At 44.5% G+C, this 16,328-nt stretch overlaps 1 protein-coding gene and 1 long non-coding RNA gene across 2 annotated transcripts in view; both read right to left on the reverse strand.

Annotated features, from left to right (window-relative positions):
* The window catches only part of LOC309493667 (B-cell receptor CD22-like), a 132,426-nt gene that overhangs the window by 22,909 nt on the left and 93,189 nt on the right, over window positions 1-16,328 (reverse strand). The gene's annotated exons all lie outside the window — the stretch shown is intronic.
* On the reverse strand, window positions 53-1,674 carry LOC309493942. The gene is made up of 3 exons (XR_014204119.1): window positions 1,113-1,674; window positions 776-830; window positions 53-411 (listed from the first exon to the last, which is right to left on the reverse strand). It is a non-coding gene; the product is annotated as an uncharacterized lncRNA (long non-coding RNA).

Genomic DNA, 16,328 nt, shown 5'->3' on the forward strand with positions numbered 1-16,328 from the left:
CACTGATTATTATTCACCATAATGCACAGAAGAAGAAATAAACCTCATCAAAGTCACCTGTGACAGTAAGAGTCACTCCTGGATTACCAATCCATTTTCCATCTTTATCAGTGATGAATCTGAAATAGTACATGTGTGAATCCTTCAGTGTCACATGACTCAGTCTGATGGTGCAGTTCTGCTGTTTATCTCCCAGATACTGAAACCTCTGACTGTATTCAGGGTCCTCAGACAGATCTGGAAACTCTTCATGTTCCTTTTTATCTTGTGTTTTGGTCCAGAACACTTTCATGATCTGATATCCAGTAGGGTATGTATAAGTGCATCTCATTATCACTGTTGAGTCCTTTAGTGCACAGATGTGTGAAGGACTGTAACTCACACTCCAACCACCCCACTGGCAACAAACTCCTGAAACACAACATTCATAAGGAAACAATGATAGGAAACAACAATAGAAGGAAACAAATACCCATCTATGAGTTAAACAGGTGTTTACAAAACTGTTATGACACTAACCATGAAACACATTATGCTCTAAATGTTAGCAGCTTCATCAGTTTATATCAGCATTATATCAGCATAACCTGAATAATACCATTTTCTTTAGAAGCAACAAATAAATCACAGAAATTTCCCTCCATTATAGTAGATATTTTACCAGTGCTATTTTTCCTGTGGCTACCAGCAGTGCTAACTGATCCATGTTAACTAGCCAAAACCTTTTACTCTTAGTTAGTAATGAACTCGTATGTCATTTACAGGAGAGACTCACCTGGAATCAGGAGCAGAAACACCAGAGCAAGAGTTATCAGTGACATCACAGGAAACTAAATCATTTACACAACAGTTCAATATGTCATCTTTCAATTCATCAAAACTATAATAACAGCCGTTTATTGCATTATAAACACTGCAAAAATGATACAAATACTTTACAATCTTCACTGTTAGTAGATTTCCAGGAATGAAACTCATTTAAAGATAGCGTTAGGAACACATGAGTCATCTAACAGAGGTTATTATGAAAGAAAATGTTTCTCACTTCCATTTTCTTGTGTGGAGATTAATTAGTTAGACAATATTAATTACTGAACAAGTGTATCTCTTACCGTTTTGTAGTTTCAGCCGCTGATAACAGACTCCAGGAGAGTGAAGTGCAAATGCAAGCTGAAAACTTTCTTCTGCTATTTTAGTTTCTTTCCTTCCTCTTTTTAAAGTCTAAGCAACCTTCCCCACGCCGAGACAGGAACAACCCCAATGAAACCACTTGCAAATAGAAAAAGATAAACTTACATTACAAATATCAAATGAAACTTTCAGTGTGAAGGGAAACCTCCTGTCAACATGATTAGATGGTGTTCTTCAGCTTCCTGAAAAGTAATCTTCTTTCTTTAAGACAAGTAGTTCTTAATGTTTAAAGACAGTGTTTACAAAATAAGATCAAACTGTGTGTGTTTACATGCATGCAGGGGGGTGGTGGTGGCGCAATGGATAAGACACATGCCTTTGGTGTGAGAGACCCGGGTTCGAATCCACTGTGAGACACCAATGTGTCCCTGAGCAAGACACTTAACCCCTAGTTGCTCCAGAGGCGTGCGACCTCTGACATATATAGCAATTGTAAGTCGCTTCGGATATAAGCGTCAGCTAAATGAATAAATGTAAATGTAAATGTTCAGTATTTACACCTATTTGAGGGAGGAACATGCCATTGCCTTCCCTTATAATAGAATCAGGAAACAATATGATGGATGAATGAATGGATGGATAATTTTGTGGGTGAAAGAAAGAAAGAAAGAAAGAAAGAAAGAAAGAAAGAAAGAAAGAAAGAAGAGACTGATTATTGGATGGATGGATGGATGGATGGATGAATTTGTAGATGAATGAATGAATGAATGAATGAATGAATGAATGAATGAATGGATAATTTTGTGGGTGAAAGAAAGAAAGAAAGAAAGAAAGAAAGAAAGAAAGAAAGAAAGAAAGAAAGAAAGAAAGAAAGAAAGAAGAGATTGATTATTGGATGGATGAATGAATTTGTAGATGAATGAATGAATGGATGAATGAATGGATGAATGAATGATTGATTGAATGAATTAATACATTTGAGGATGGATGGATGGATGGATGGATGGATGGATGATGGATGGATGGATGAATGGATGGATGGATGGGGCATTAACATGTCATTTCATTCCCTTATATAAAAGAATCAGGCACCACTATGATGGATGGATGGTGTAACATTGAGGATAGCCAGACTTTACCTCCACTGTCCTGAAGAGGGAGCTGTTTTCAGATCATACTTCTGACACTGTGTTTGTGTTTATCCATGTGCATTAGGGAAGTGTAACTCTATAAACACACACACACACACACACACACACACACACACACACACACACACACACACACACACACACACACACACACACACACACACACACACACACACACACAATATCTATCTAGTATGTAGTGTGAGAACAGGTAGTGGGAGTCGATGTTCAAGTCGACAGTCATGAGAACCGTCTCCTCCTCCTAATGTCTTGTCGTTTTGGTCTCATTGAGATCTTCCTTGTCTAAATACCCACACTTGCGGTCTTTGCACTTGACCACTTGTCTACTTGCATGACGTATTTCCTCTATTTGGCCCGAGTGTTTACAGAGCTTTTATTTATTATACTTTTAATACTTTGCATTTTAAAATAAACTTCTACATGTCTGTTCAGTAACTAACAGAAGACACAAATTTTGCATTTGACTAACCAATTATTTATTTATAATACACTTAATATATTTGTGAAATTTCTATCAAAATATTTGAGGATGGAGAATTAAACTGATCTGTTTCAAGAAACAAAAATATTACTTAATTCAAATCAATATTATTAATATATTTAACACACTTTTAATAAATTGAGTAAGTTTACTCAATTAAAACAATGCACCCCTCCCCCACCCTTGGTGCATTTCCTCTGTGAAATTCAGGTTTGTGTATGTTTTATTTGATCTATAAAATCATTACTGTGCTTTAAATCATTTTATTTAATGCAAAACAACATAGAGGCGTAATGTGACACCTAAACGACAGTCGTGCCTGTCTTTACGCGTGATTGAAACGCCTTGCATAAAACACACAACTTTATTCCTAATTAGAGAGAACTGATAAAACTGACAGTTTTATTGCTTTATAGCCCTCAAAGTCAACAAAATCAAAGGTGTCCAAAATGTTACGTGCTAATATTTGGTCTTGTTTCAGAGTGAAAACTGTGTGAACTTTGATGAGGCCGACAACAATATAAGGCTGTTAAACATGCGGTAGAATAACAATGTTCAATATAAACAAGAATCCTGCTCTAATGCGACAAATTTACACCAACTCTAATTGTTTCACATATAACTGTCGATTGTTAGATGATTTATCTAACAATTGAAATTGACGATAGGTTAAAATATTTTTATTTTTACATGTTAAATATTCCTTTTCCTCCTTTCACGTAAAAATACCACGCATCAACTATAATTAATTAGCTTAACCATGTTGTTTAGTGACACACACACAAAATAACCGTAATAATAACAAAATAAGTGTAATAGTTAGACGAGTTTGAAGTGTAATACTCATCTTTCACGTCAATGTTTCGTAGACATAGCAGAAAGATGTTCTAAAATAAATATGATTTGTTTAGTCACTCTCATACTTGAAGGACCGTCATTTAATTATCTTTATGCAATATTTGTTCATGTTTTTCATACATTCCTATATGAACAAAAACTGTACAAAAACAAGATGTAAACAGCGTAATATGTAAAATGTCAATTCAAACGCTAAAACTGGCCGTCACTATAGTGGCTTTTCTGTATTTGTTTTAAATGGCTCATGATGATGCATTTACTTTTAACCCAATTGACCTCTAGAATTTAGGTTTTACCAAAGTGTGGAACTTTAACAGCCTCGAGCTTGGATGAATATGCCTCTCTCAGTGCAATAGTTAGATGTGATTCTGTTGTAATAGTTTAAGTGTAAAACAGCATGCACTTTGTGTAATTCGTAGATAGAGGGAACGTTGCACTAAATGAAGTATCAATTTAGTCAGACAGAAAGACTATCACTTAAATTCTTAATTGTCATTTATTTCAGCTCTCAAAGAAACGTCTTCACCTAAAACACATACAGTCCAACATACAACATGTGAAACAGCGTTGTGCTATCTGAACAAGATGACTAAATCTAGCGGAGTAATAAAACCATTATTTGGAAACTTTTGTGTATTTATTATAAACGGCTCTTTTCTTAGTGATTTGGTCTTTTGAATCTTACATGGATTATAAGGACATGTGTGATTCCTGTATAAAGATTATGTTTTAAAGTTAGTCCATAGGGTGTGTAAAAATACACCCAAAGAATTAAGCACAACTATTTACACACATACTAAGTAGGAGAATATCTAACTGTATATTGTAGATTGTGAACATTCCATTATCCGTTTATTTGGGGTCAGAGAACATCCTTAGCTCATACATCTCTTTAATTTTGTGCTGGATGTTGAAGTGTTAGTTAAAAGATAAAGGTATTAGTTAATAACAAACAGACAAATAAACAAACAAACAACATGGAACCATGATATTAATATATAAAATATGGTATAATTACATGTTGAAGCATAGCCTACGCACAGTTTGAAAATGACTTCCATAATATTTTCTTTTAGTAAAGCTATGTCTGGATTATCCCAACGCATAGTTTTGCATCTGGGGGTGAGACCTCTCAGAGATTACACCAATATTAGCTTTCTCGAACATTGCATTTTTGCACTATGCCTGAAACCTGGTAATTAACATGCATTCCCTATATGTGGTTGTTAAACGCCTCAGGTAATTAATATGAAATGTAAGTTTGTCAGAAGAAAAAGGATCGGCCATACATTTAAAAAAAGTCTTCTAAGTGAAGATGTTGTGTTTGTCACAAAGACATCTAAAGAGTTTTTATACGTGTGAGGAAACCTCTCGCAATATTACTAATCATGTAATCACAGAATTAATGCAGGTCACCAGATTGTTTTAAAGAAATTAAAGTATAAATAAAGGTGATTCTTTATTTAAAGAAGATAGACTTCTGCTTTTGCAACACACAAATGTATAAATGTTCAAAATCGTTTGTGTCTTTGGTAATTTACTTCCAATCCATACTTTGAAGCCTCATGGTTTTAGGTCTGTAAAAATACAGAATAAAAATAAAGAAATAACTATATGACTACTGTAGGGGTAAATGAAATATCCTATTTTGTGTCTTGTTTTAGTGTAATAAACAGTTTTTGTAAAGCAAAGAGTTGTATTAATGTTTTTTAAAGTCCCCGTGAACCGGAAGTTGCAAAACGACTTTTCTCCACTGTTGTGACGTATTTCCAAGTGAAAGGGAATATTGAACAGAGGGTAGGGTTTTACTCTAACGCTCCTCCTGTCCATCTCTGCTCATAGCAGACGGTTTAAGGAGTGGTTAAGCCGTCAAACTGACGTCATCAGAAAAGAAACGCCATTTCCAGACCGGAAGTCGCTTTTCAGACTTTGATTAAAGATTACCATGACCAACAATTTTTCCTGTGTATTAACTTGCACGGATTAATTGTTCACCACAAGACTAGTAATATGCGCTAACAAAGTAAATAGGATCAATTTTGATTTCATGTCGACTCTAAACATAGCTTTCAGCAATTTCTTGTAAAGAAAACCAAAAGTTTACAGTATCACCCAAAGCTCACAATGCCATTCAGAGTTCACAAGAGATAATTTCTCGTTATCTAGGCATAACACAGCATGGTACAAAGTGATGCTCTCTCTCTCTATGATGTCGTAAAAGTTAAGACGTTCATCCGTATGTGTGTGTGTGTGTGTGTGTGTGTGTGTGTGGACAGATGCTTGAAAATATTAGGCTAGAAATATCTAATAGTGAATTAATAACTAAATTACCCTAAATAAAAAATGTAAAAATTTAAAACGTTGTTTTGCTAAGTCCTTTTTACCAAGATTTAAATCTGTAGCTATAGGCTAGCGCTGCGCATGTGTATTCTCATACGTTGCGGAGTTTTAGGTGGGCGGAGACTCTATTTCTCATTAATGTGCTTTGCGGGACAGCGTAAGAGATATTGTTAGCTAAAAACGAAACAAAAGTTTATGTTAAAAAGTTTTGCTTATAATCTATTTGTTTGATGTATTTTTTAACTGTTGTAGTTTGATATGTTTGATATGTTGCTCACGTTTGAAACATTGTTTAAAAAACATAATTTACCATTTTTCTGGTATCTTTAAAAGTCGTTTGTGAAAGACATTCTATAACTTGTTTTAAATGATTTAACGTTGACTTTTTTTTCTTTTTTTTTTTAACAGGTTTTAAAATCTGTAGGTGAAGGAAAACATTCTAACTTGTTTTACATTTTTCTGATAGGCCTAACGTTTTAAATACTACACCTTTGTATTTTAAAGGTCTGTATCATTTTAAAAAGTTGTATGTGAAAGTGTTACATGTCTGTGAAAAGAAAACTGTTTGCCTGCCGCTTACGTTTCACGGTTCTCTTACGAGAGGTACTCTCGTACTGCGTAAGTCTTACGCTAGGGGAAAATCTCTTTTCCGCGAGATACTGAAGCCAAAAAATTATCCTTAATTTTGAAATAATGTAAAACGCGTTGCGGCAGCATGCAGACATAGGCGAGACGGCTTGCGCGCCTATTGGCTGCCCTGCGGCAACTGCAGCAGCCTATCGATAAGGCCCTATCGTGACGTCAGTACCAATGGGGGCGCTTCGCGCCCAATACGTCACGTCCCGCCGAAACGGGCGTGGCCTGGGGCTATAAATATAGCATCGAAAGGCTAGCTTACCGATTTTTCATCTCTTCAGCGGAGCTCACGCATCGCTGGATCCAGAGAGAAGAAGCCGCGCCGTGGAAAAAGCCTTTCAGCGGGACGAGCACGGTACCTGGAGTCGCTGGCCGCGCCGCCTTCAACCGCCGTTCCTGCTACGCTATCCGGCGTCATATCCTTTTCACTGCTAGTGTGTGTTCGCCGCCGCGACTCACACTCCTTCACAAAAAGAGCAGAGCGTCTTTTTTAAGATGTCTCGTCCATCCTGTGGCTCGTGCCAAGCCCCACTCAGCGACGGGGACCGCCATGTCATCTGCGTTTCCTGCCTGGGTGAAGGACATGCAGCTCTAGCGCTCGCCGACGGCGGATGCCCTCACTGCGAGCTTATGCCTATGGCGACTCTGAGGACTCGCATGGCAACCTTCCACGAGCCTGCACTTCCCGCTGTGACGCCGCACCGTAAGAAGCGCCGTGCTCAGCGGATCCCTGAGCCTCCTCCCACCGAGAGAAGCTCGCCGGTTCGCCTGCCAGCTTCGCCGTCTGCTTCACTCGAGTCTCTCACTCCCGGACAGTGGCCGCCGCTTCCGCCGGAGATGACAAAGAAGAAGCGGCAGTTTTCGAGGAGGACAACTGCTCTATCCTGGCGTCAGACAGCGAGGATTGGGCGAGCTCTGTGGACCTCGCCCCTTCTTCTGCCCGCGAGTCGTCAGGAAAACGGGCCAGTATTGAAGCTGAGCTGATGCGTCTGCTCACACAGGCCACAGAGAGCCTCGGCCTCGAGTGGTCCGCGCCCGCCGAGCCTACACGCAACCGTCTGGACGGTTGTTTCCTGCAAGGGGACCGCGTTTCTACGCCCTCAAGACCCGCCCCGTTTCTTCCTGAGCTTCATGAAGAACTGGCAAAGTCTTGGAGCGCCCCTTTCTCAGCCAGGCTGCGCTCCTCTGCTTCAGCGGCATTCTCCGTGGTGGACGGTGCTAAAGACAGAGGATACCTCGCTCTTCCTCTGGTGGAGGAGGCAGTAGCAGCCCATCTTTGCCCGCCCTCTGCTGGACGGCGGACTAAGACGGCGCTACCATCAAAAGCCTGCCGCGCTACATCTACCCTGCACAGTCGCGCTTACACCGCCGCTGGGCAGGCTGCATCAGCGCTACACACTATGGCCACTCTCCAGATCTTCCAAGCTAACCTTCTCCGAAAGCTGGACGAGGAAGGCACGGAAGCAATCAACGTGGCGGATTTAAGGAGCGCTACGGACCTCGCTCTCCGCGCTACAAAATCCGCTGCACAGGCCATAGGGCGGAGCATGGCCTCTCTCACCGTTGCTGAGAGACACCTCTGGCTGACGCTTTCAGAAATGCCGGACTCGGAGCGCTCTGTGTTCCTCGACGCCCCCGTTTCTGCTACTGGCCTCTTCGGATCGTCCGTCAAGGATTTTGCGGACAGATTCGCCGAGGTACAAAAGACGTTGCAGGCCATGAAGCACTTTTTGCCAAAGCGCTCTAGCTCCGCATCAGGCCGTAGCGATATTTGAGCTGTCATTGACAGCGAGTCCAGTTCTGTGCCCAGAAAAGATATTCTCTGACTGGGAGACAGTGACGCCGGTTCAGAATGCATTCTGAAACGCCGGTTCAGAATGCTCACAACCAAGAAAATCCTCGCGCAAATTCGCCACGGGGACTGGTTTGTGTCAATAGATCTGAAAGACGCGTATTTCCAAATACAAATAGCGTCACGTCACAGGCAATTTTTGAGATTCGCCTTCGAGGGCCAGGCTTATCAATACACAGTCCTACCGTTTGGCCTGTCCCTAGCACCCCCGTACATTCACGATGTGCATGGGCCCTCGCTCCCCTGAAACTTCGGGGAATGCGAGTTTTGAACTACTTGGACGATTGGCTGGTTCTAGCTCAGTCACATACAGAGCTCATAGAACACAGAACCATTTTACTCGAACATCTCGAGAATCTGGGTCTCGAAGTCAATTGGGCGAAAAGTACACTGTCTCCCAGTCAGAGAATATCTTTTCTGGGCACAGAACTGGACTCGCTGTCAATGACAGCTCAAATATCGCTACAGCGCAGATTGACTATTCAGCGCATGACAGAAACCTTCCGCCGCGGCACTATAGTCCCGCTAAAGAAGTTTCAAAGGATGCTCGGTCTCATGGCAGCAGCATCTACAGTTCTCCAGCTGGGTCTGCTTCGCATGCGCCCACTGCAGTTCTGGCTACAAGCGCGAGTACCGCGTCGAGCGTGGACTTCAGGTCTCTTTCGCCTCAAGGTCGATCAAAAATGCGTCTCAGCACTGATACCCTGGAGAGCGACCGACTGGTACCAGTCAGGTGTAAGCCTGGGGACTTCCTCGAGTGTGAAGGTGGTGTCTACGGACGCCTCCACCTCGGGATGGGGAGCACTGCTCGAGGGCAGACTGTTTTTCGGCCAGTGGTCAGAACGGGAAAAGCTTCTGCACATAAACTGCCTGGAAATGATGGCAGTCGACAACGCGCTGAGGCGCTTTCGTCCCCAAATAGCAGGACACCATGTCTTGGTCCGCTCGGACAACATGTCAGTGGTAGCCTACATAAATCGCCAGGGAGGCATCACATCCCGAAACCTGTACAGGTTAGCGAAACGCCTCCTGGTATGGGCTCAGCACAATTTGCGCTCGCTCAGAGCAGCGCATGTGCCTGGCCACCTGAATGTGGGACCAGACAGACTGTCCAGGAACAATGTTCCAGCAGGAGAATGGTCACTGCATCCGCAGACAGTCCAACTGCTGTGGCAGACATTCGGCAGAGCGAAGATAGACCTGTTTGCGTCTCAAGAAAACGCTCACTGCCCGGAATTTTCTCCAAGAGCAGGGATGCGCTGGCCCACGTCTGGCCCCGCTGCCCGCTCTATGCTTTTCCCCCCGTCGCGCTCCTACCTCAGGTATTAGAGCGGATCAGGGAAAGCAGATGCTCAGTGCTACTGGTGGCTCCGTTCTGGAAGAACCAGGCTTGGTTCCCAGTTCGTATGCAGCTGACGAGCGCTGCCCCGTGGCCAATACCAGTGAGGAGGGACCTCCTCTCTCAAGCCAGGGGCTCGATCTGGCATCCTCGCCCGGAGCTTTGGTCCCTACATGCGTGGGCCATCAACGGGTACCCTCTGATCTCCCAGAGGGAGTGTTAAACACGATCATGCAGGCTAGAGCTCCCTCTACGAGACGGCTCTATTCCTCAAAATGGTCAGTGTTCTCCAGCTGGTGCACAGCACGCGGCTTTTCACCCCTGGACTGTGGAGTGACGGAGGTTCTCTCCTTCCTACAAGAGCTACTGGATGAAGGCAGAGCCCCATCCACGCTCAAAGTCTATGTGGCGGCTATAGCAGCGTTTTCTAAACCAACGCTTGGTCAGTCACTAGGAAGGAACGATCTGGTCATTCGGTTCCTTAGAGGAGCTAAGAGGTTAAATCCTCCCAGACCTCCCTCAGTCCCCATATGGGACCTTTCTACGGTCTTGGAGGCCATGAAGGGTGCCCCATTTGAGCCAATCCAATCAATAGATATCAAACACTTGTCTTTCAAAACAGTGTTTCTTCTGGCTCTCGCTTCAGTAAAGCGCATAGGGGACTTACAAGCGCTCTCAGTGAGCGCGACATGTGTGGAGTTTGGGCCAAATGACTCGAAAGTCATACTCAAACCGAGGCACGGGTACGTCCCTAAATCCCTCAACACACCGTTCAGGGCCCAGGTGATTTCCCTGTCTGCCCTGCCGGTCTCTAACGAGGAGAAGGACGCCAGCTTCCTTTGCCCGGTCAGGGCGTTAAGGGCTTATGTGTCCCGCACGTCTGTTTTCAGACAGACGGAGCAGCTCTTTGTTTCACTCTACGGACGTTCTAAGGGACTCGCCGTGTCGAAACAGAGTCTATCCAGATGGATAGTCGATGCTATAGCGCTGGCTTACACCTCTAAGGGCTTGCAGTGCCCATTAGGTGTCAGAGCGCACTCCACGAGAGGCGTGGCCTCGTCGTGGGCTTGGTCTAGTGGGATTGCCTTGCAAGATATCTGTATGGCGGCAGGCCGGGCCTCCCCGTCTACATTTATAAGGTTTTATAACCTAGAGGTTCCCGCTCTGCAAGCTAAGCTGCTTTCGGTCTAAAAATCGGTACTGTCTGCCCCGAATGTGTCCGGCCCAGAATACCGAAATGGCTTGAGCAACGCTCGTTTATAGATCGCGCAGCTTTATGGGCAGTGTGTAAGACCCACTATATTCATCAGTCCAGGCCGGGGTCGCCCTGACTGAATAAAATACCATCACTATAACTGTTTCTTATAGGATGCTACATTATTATAGGAATGATGCTATTCTAGCCACTCTTCCTGGGCTCTCTGTGAGTCACTTATGATCATGTACTATATGAGCCCGGGCACTTGCCCTTGGGACTTTGGTGCTGGATCTTAGCATGCACGGCGTTTTACACTGTTTCCCCTAGCGTAAGACTTACGCAGTACGAGAGTACCTCTCGTAAGAGAATGTACTCGGTTACTAACGTAACCTCGGTTCTCTCTAGAGAGGAAACGAGTACTGCGTATCTTGCCGTGCCTGCGCGCGCTCTGGTTCGCTCCGGCGATGAAAAACCGGTAAGCTAGCCTTTCGATGCTATATTTATAGCCCCAGGCCACGCCCGTTTCGGCGGGACGTGACGTATTGGGCGCGAAGCGCCCCCATTGGTACTGACGCGTTTTACATTATTTCAAAATTAAGGATAATTTTTTGGCTTCAGTATCTCGCGGAAAAGAGATTTTCCCCTAGCGTAAGACTTACGCAGTACTCGTTTCCTCTCTAGAGAGAACGTCTCGGGTTACTGGATGTAACCCTGGTTCCCCGAGAGAGGGGAACGAGACGCTGCGTCATATCAACGCTACGGGGAATGCCTTCGGCATGCGTTATCTGAAGTCACTATACAACTATTCCAATCTGGATTGGTGTGCGTCATCGTGCGTCATGACGTTGCATGTGACGGTGACCCGGACGCTATATAAGGGTCACAGGAACAAGGAAATGACAGCTTCGAAAAAGGTTCAAAGCAGCTGTTCTCAGGGCGCCCCGAAGGTGGGGAGAGGGGACGCAGCGTCTCGTTCCCCTCTCTCGGGGAACCAGGGTTACATCCAGTAACCCGAGACGTTCCCCTTCGTTACGGGGAACTCCCGCTGCGTCATATCAACGCAACGGGGAACGAGTACCAGCTAGCCCCCACCGAGAACAGGCGCCCCTGGTGTGAAACATCTGGCACACTCAAGAGCACTAAAGCAAGGGAGAGTGAAAGATCCAACTGTGCTAAGAATTTTATTCTTTCTTGTTTGGTGTACAAAGGGAAGGTTGCATCAACAACCTCGATATTAAGGTCCAAGTATATAGGCCTGATTAATGACAGGCAGAACACTTAACTCCTAACACCTTTTTAGTGGATCATCTCTGGAAGCCTAAGAGGCTCTCTTGCTTACACCGCACATGCAACGAAGGATGAAGAGCCTGAGGAATTTTTAGAATAGCCTCCGGTACCTTGGTTACCGGGGAGAAATATCTCAAAGAAAGCTAACAAACTCCCATTTAATACCCTATATAGATATACTCTGCGGAGCCGAATAAAGGCTCTAAGCAATTTAATATGATAGCCTGCAGAGACAGGGTTCATCCAGATTTTGACGCAGCATACAGAGGCAGAAAGCACTCTGAAGGTGAGGATCATTGCTAAGGACAGGGGAGAATTTATAGAACCCACTATACTAAGAATTTTATTCTTGTCTTTTTTGGTGTAAGAAAAAGGCTGAGTTAACAGCCTCAGAAGTGAGGTCCAATATATACATATGCCTAAAAAGGCAGGACACTGACTCCAAGGCACCATTAGTGGATAACCCTAAAAGCCTAGAAGGCTCTCCTGTCACACTTATAGCAACGAAGGATGAAGAGCCAGAGGAAATCATAAGATAGCCTCCGGTACCCTTATTGGTGACCGGGGAAATTTTCTACTAGAAAGCTAACAGATTTCCAAAATATGTAGATTTTCTTTTAATCTAACATACACGTATCCCGCAGAACCGACAGGGGCTTTTCTTTCCACAGACCTGTCAGCCTGCAAGGATAACAGGATTCATCCTAGAAGGCTACAGGGAAATATGGAGGTCATGGGACGACCCGGGTGGACCACCCTGAGAGCATACGGAGGCCGTAGGCGCCATAGCGGCTCTGAGCGTGGACGAGAGGTCCCGATTAGAGTATAGAAGAATCCCAGTACTGAAGCCATAGGGCAGTAAAAGGCTGGGTCCAGCTAACTCAATTAAAACTTCCTGAGCCGGGGAGTTCTGGAGGTAGCTGATCTGATGACCTCGGCCACCAGATCACCCTATTCGAGAAGGCCAGTGTGGTTTTTCGAGAATAAGATCTACTCAAAATCCTCTGACCCTCTCCAGAACTCCAGGGAGTAGAGCGACCGGGGGAAAAGGCGTACAGACGTTGCCTCGGCCACGTCTGTACCATGGCCTCCAGACCCAACGGGGCTGGATGCGAGAGAGAGAACCAGAGCGGGCAATGAGAATTCTCATGAGAAGCGAATAAATCTACCTCCGCCTGGCCGAACTTCTCCCATATAAGCTCCACCACCTCGGGGTGGAGCCTCCATTCCCCTGGCCTGGGCCCCTGCCTCGACAGGGTGTCTGCTCCCACATTATCAACCACAGGTATATACATAGCCCTCACAGAGAGAAATTTGTCCTTAGACAAAAATAGAATATGATGGGCCAATTTGCACAGAGGACGAGACCTCAAGCCCCCCTGATGGTTGATATAGAAAACCACCGATATATTATCAGACCCAATAAGGACCTGATGGCCTCTGAGGTCTGGAGGGAAATGCCTGAGGGCAAAGAATACTGCCAGCATCTCCAGGCAACTGATGTGCCATGAGAGGTGATGGTCCTTCCAGACCCCGCGGGTGTACCGGCCCTCCATGACCGCACCCCAGCCCCTGCGGGAAGCATCCGTGGTCAGAATTTTTCTGGGACACGAAGCTCCAAGCACCTGGCCTTGGGACAGGAACCGTATGTCTTTCCATATGACTAGAGAACGAAGGTACCTGGACGTAACTCTAATCATACGGAAGGGGTTGCCCCTTGGGGAAAACCCCCTGGTCCCGAGCCACCACTGTAGGGCCCCATAAGGCCCAAAATTCCTTGAAAATGTTTGACAGTGATGGCCTGGCCTAACCTGATAGCTCTAACTGCAGCCACGATACTTTAAATACGTGGCTGGGTCAAGTGAACTTGCATAGATTGCGAGTCCCACTCAGCTCCAAGAAATTTTATTCTTTGAAGAGGAGACAGAGAACTTTTCTTGACATTGAGCCTTAGCCCCAAGCACTGAAGATGACGCAAAACAACATCTCGATGTTGGATTGCTAGCGTCTCTGGTTCTGCCAGAATAAGCCAGTCATCTAATAATTTAGGATGCGGTTCCCCTGAAGTCTCAGTGGAGCAAGGGCAGCATCCATACAGAAAGTGCAAGGGGATAGAGTTAGGCCGAAAGGAAGAACCCTATATTGGTAAGCTTTTCCCCCCAAAAGCGAACCTAAGGAACTTCCTATGATAATGGATGATGAAGTTATGAAAATAAGCATCCATGAGATCTATTGTCACAAACCAGTCTTCAGATCTGATTTGCTGAATGATACTGGGTATAGTGAGCATATTGAAACTAAATCTCCTCAAAGATTTATTCAATACTCTAAGATCTACAATAGGATGAAGTCCACCATCCTTTTTCGGAACAATGAAGTAACGGCTGTAGAAACCTGAATCCCTCTCCTGATTAGGGGCAATTTCTATTGCTTTTGCTAAAAGAGATTCAACTTCATTTTCCATCACCTGGCGCTGATGTGAGAAAACCAGTGTGTGAAATACCCCGTTAAAATCGGGTGGTCTTACTTTAAACTGGATTCTATATCCTTTAACTATACCCAGGGTCCATTTAGATATATTCGGAAGGCCTGACCAGGCGTCTAAACAATCTACAAGAGGAATCAATTTCTCTGGGTTAGTCTCAGGTGATATAATGTGCTTATCGGTGGTCTGAAGCAGTTTACTGGCAGGACGTAACCGATGAATAATCTAATAAGGAGATCAGTCCCTCGAGACTGACCTCAGGTTTTGAGATTCGGTGACCTGAAGCGATAGATCGGCAGGAACTAACCGAAAATAATATGAAGTGCCCATAAGGGTCCGCGTTTTTACGCCAGGACCTCATAGTTTTTTTTTTTTTTTTTTTTTATGAGAACGTCTCCTCTGACCCCGAGCCCTGTAAAGGGGGAAGGGGAGGGGAAGAGGTGACTTCCCAGAATATGAGGAGCTGGTGACTGTCCCCGGGGGACCTGGACTACCATATGTAGGTATGCATTTTTTTTTTTTTTTTTTTTGACATTCCGCCATATAAGCCTTCCCTACCAAATTCGAGATAATATTTATATTAGCTCCACTTTAATTTTGGAGGGACGTGTCTGAGTCATCAGAGGTAATACGATATCTGGGAGAAATATTCTTCTACCCCCTGCATCATTAAATTCCCCTTTAATTTTCTTCTTCAATTATTCCACAATCTCAGTACCTCAGTATGGAGATCGTTTGAAAAAGGAAGACTCTGACACAAGGATTTTGACTGGGTTTGCAGGAAGCACTCTTTTTAGACGCTTCCTTCTTATTAAATTACCAAACATTTAATTACATTACAGCCCCAGTCTTTCTCCAGCAACTCCTCATAATGTGGTGAATATTCGTGGTTCAGTGTTGATAGTATCTGACTCCTCAGAATCAGATAAATCAAACACCGGGTCTTTAACACGGTCGGAAGAAGCCGCAGTGACGCGGGCTTCCGAACCGTGCGCGAGACCTGTAAACACTGCTCCACGTGCGAACCCAATGCAAACAGACAACGCGCTGCCTCGACAGACGCGAGCTGATGCACTAGGAACGCAAGCCTATTTTATTCTTTTTAAACAGGCTCAGGCGGGAGCGGAAGAGTAAACTCAGAGTCTACACCCTGCAGACCTGTAATCTACGCGCTGCCTCGGCAAACGCGAGATCCGAGCCACTATAGATTCTGTATTGCAATGCAGACATTAATCTATGCGCTGCCTCGGCAAACGCAAGATTAGTCACAGAATCTTTATTGCAGAGTAGCCGTAATCTACGCGCTGCCTCGGCAAACGCGAGATCCGAGCCACTATAGATTCTGTATTGCAATGCAGACATAAACCTACGCGCTGCCTCGGCAAACGCGAGATCCCAGTCACAGAATCCTTTCAGTTTGCACAAAATAGACAGTGCCCTCGAGAACTGTCCGTGCAAGTTCCGCTCACAACCCAACACCACAAAGCAAGTGTGCGCCATCCTTGCTTCTTTAATTTTTCTTAAATCAAGGAGACGCACACTGCCTTCG

The sequence above is a fragment of the Leuciscus leuciscus genome (assembly GCF_965113295.1).
Source record: "Leuciscus leuciscus genome assembly, chromosome: 3".
Lineage (NCBI taxonomy): Eukaryota > Metazoa > Chordata > Actinopteri > Cypriniformes > Leuciscidae > Leuciscus > Leuciscus leuciscus.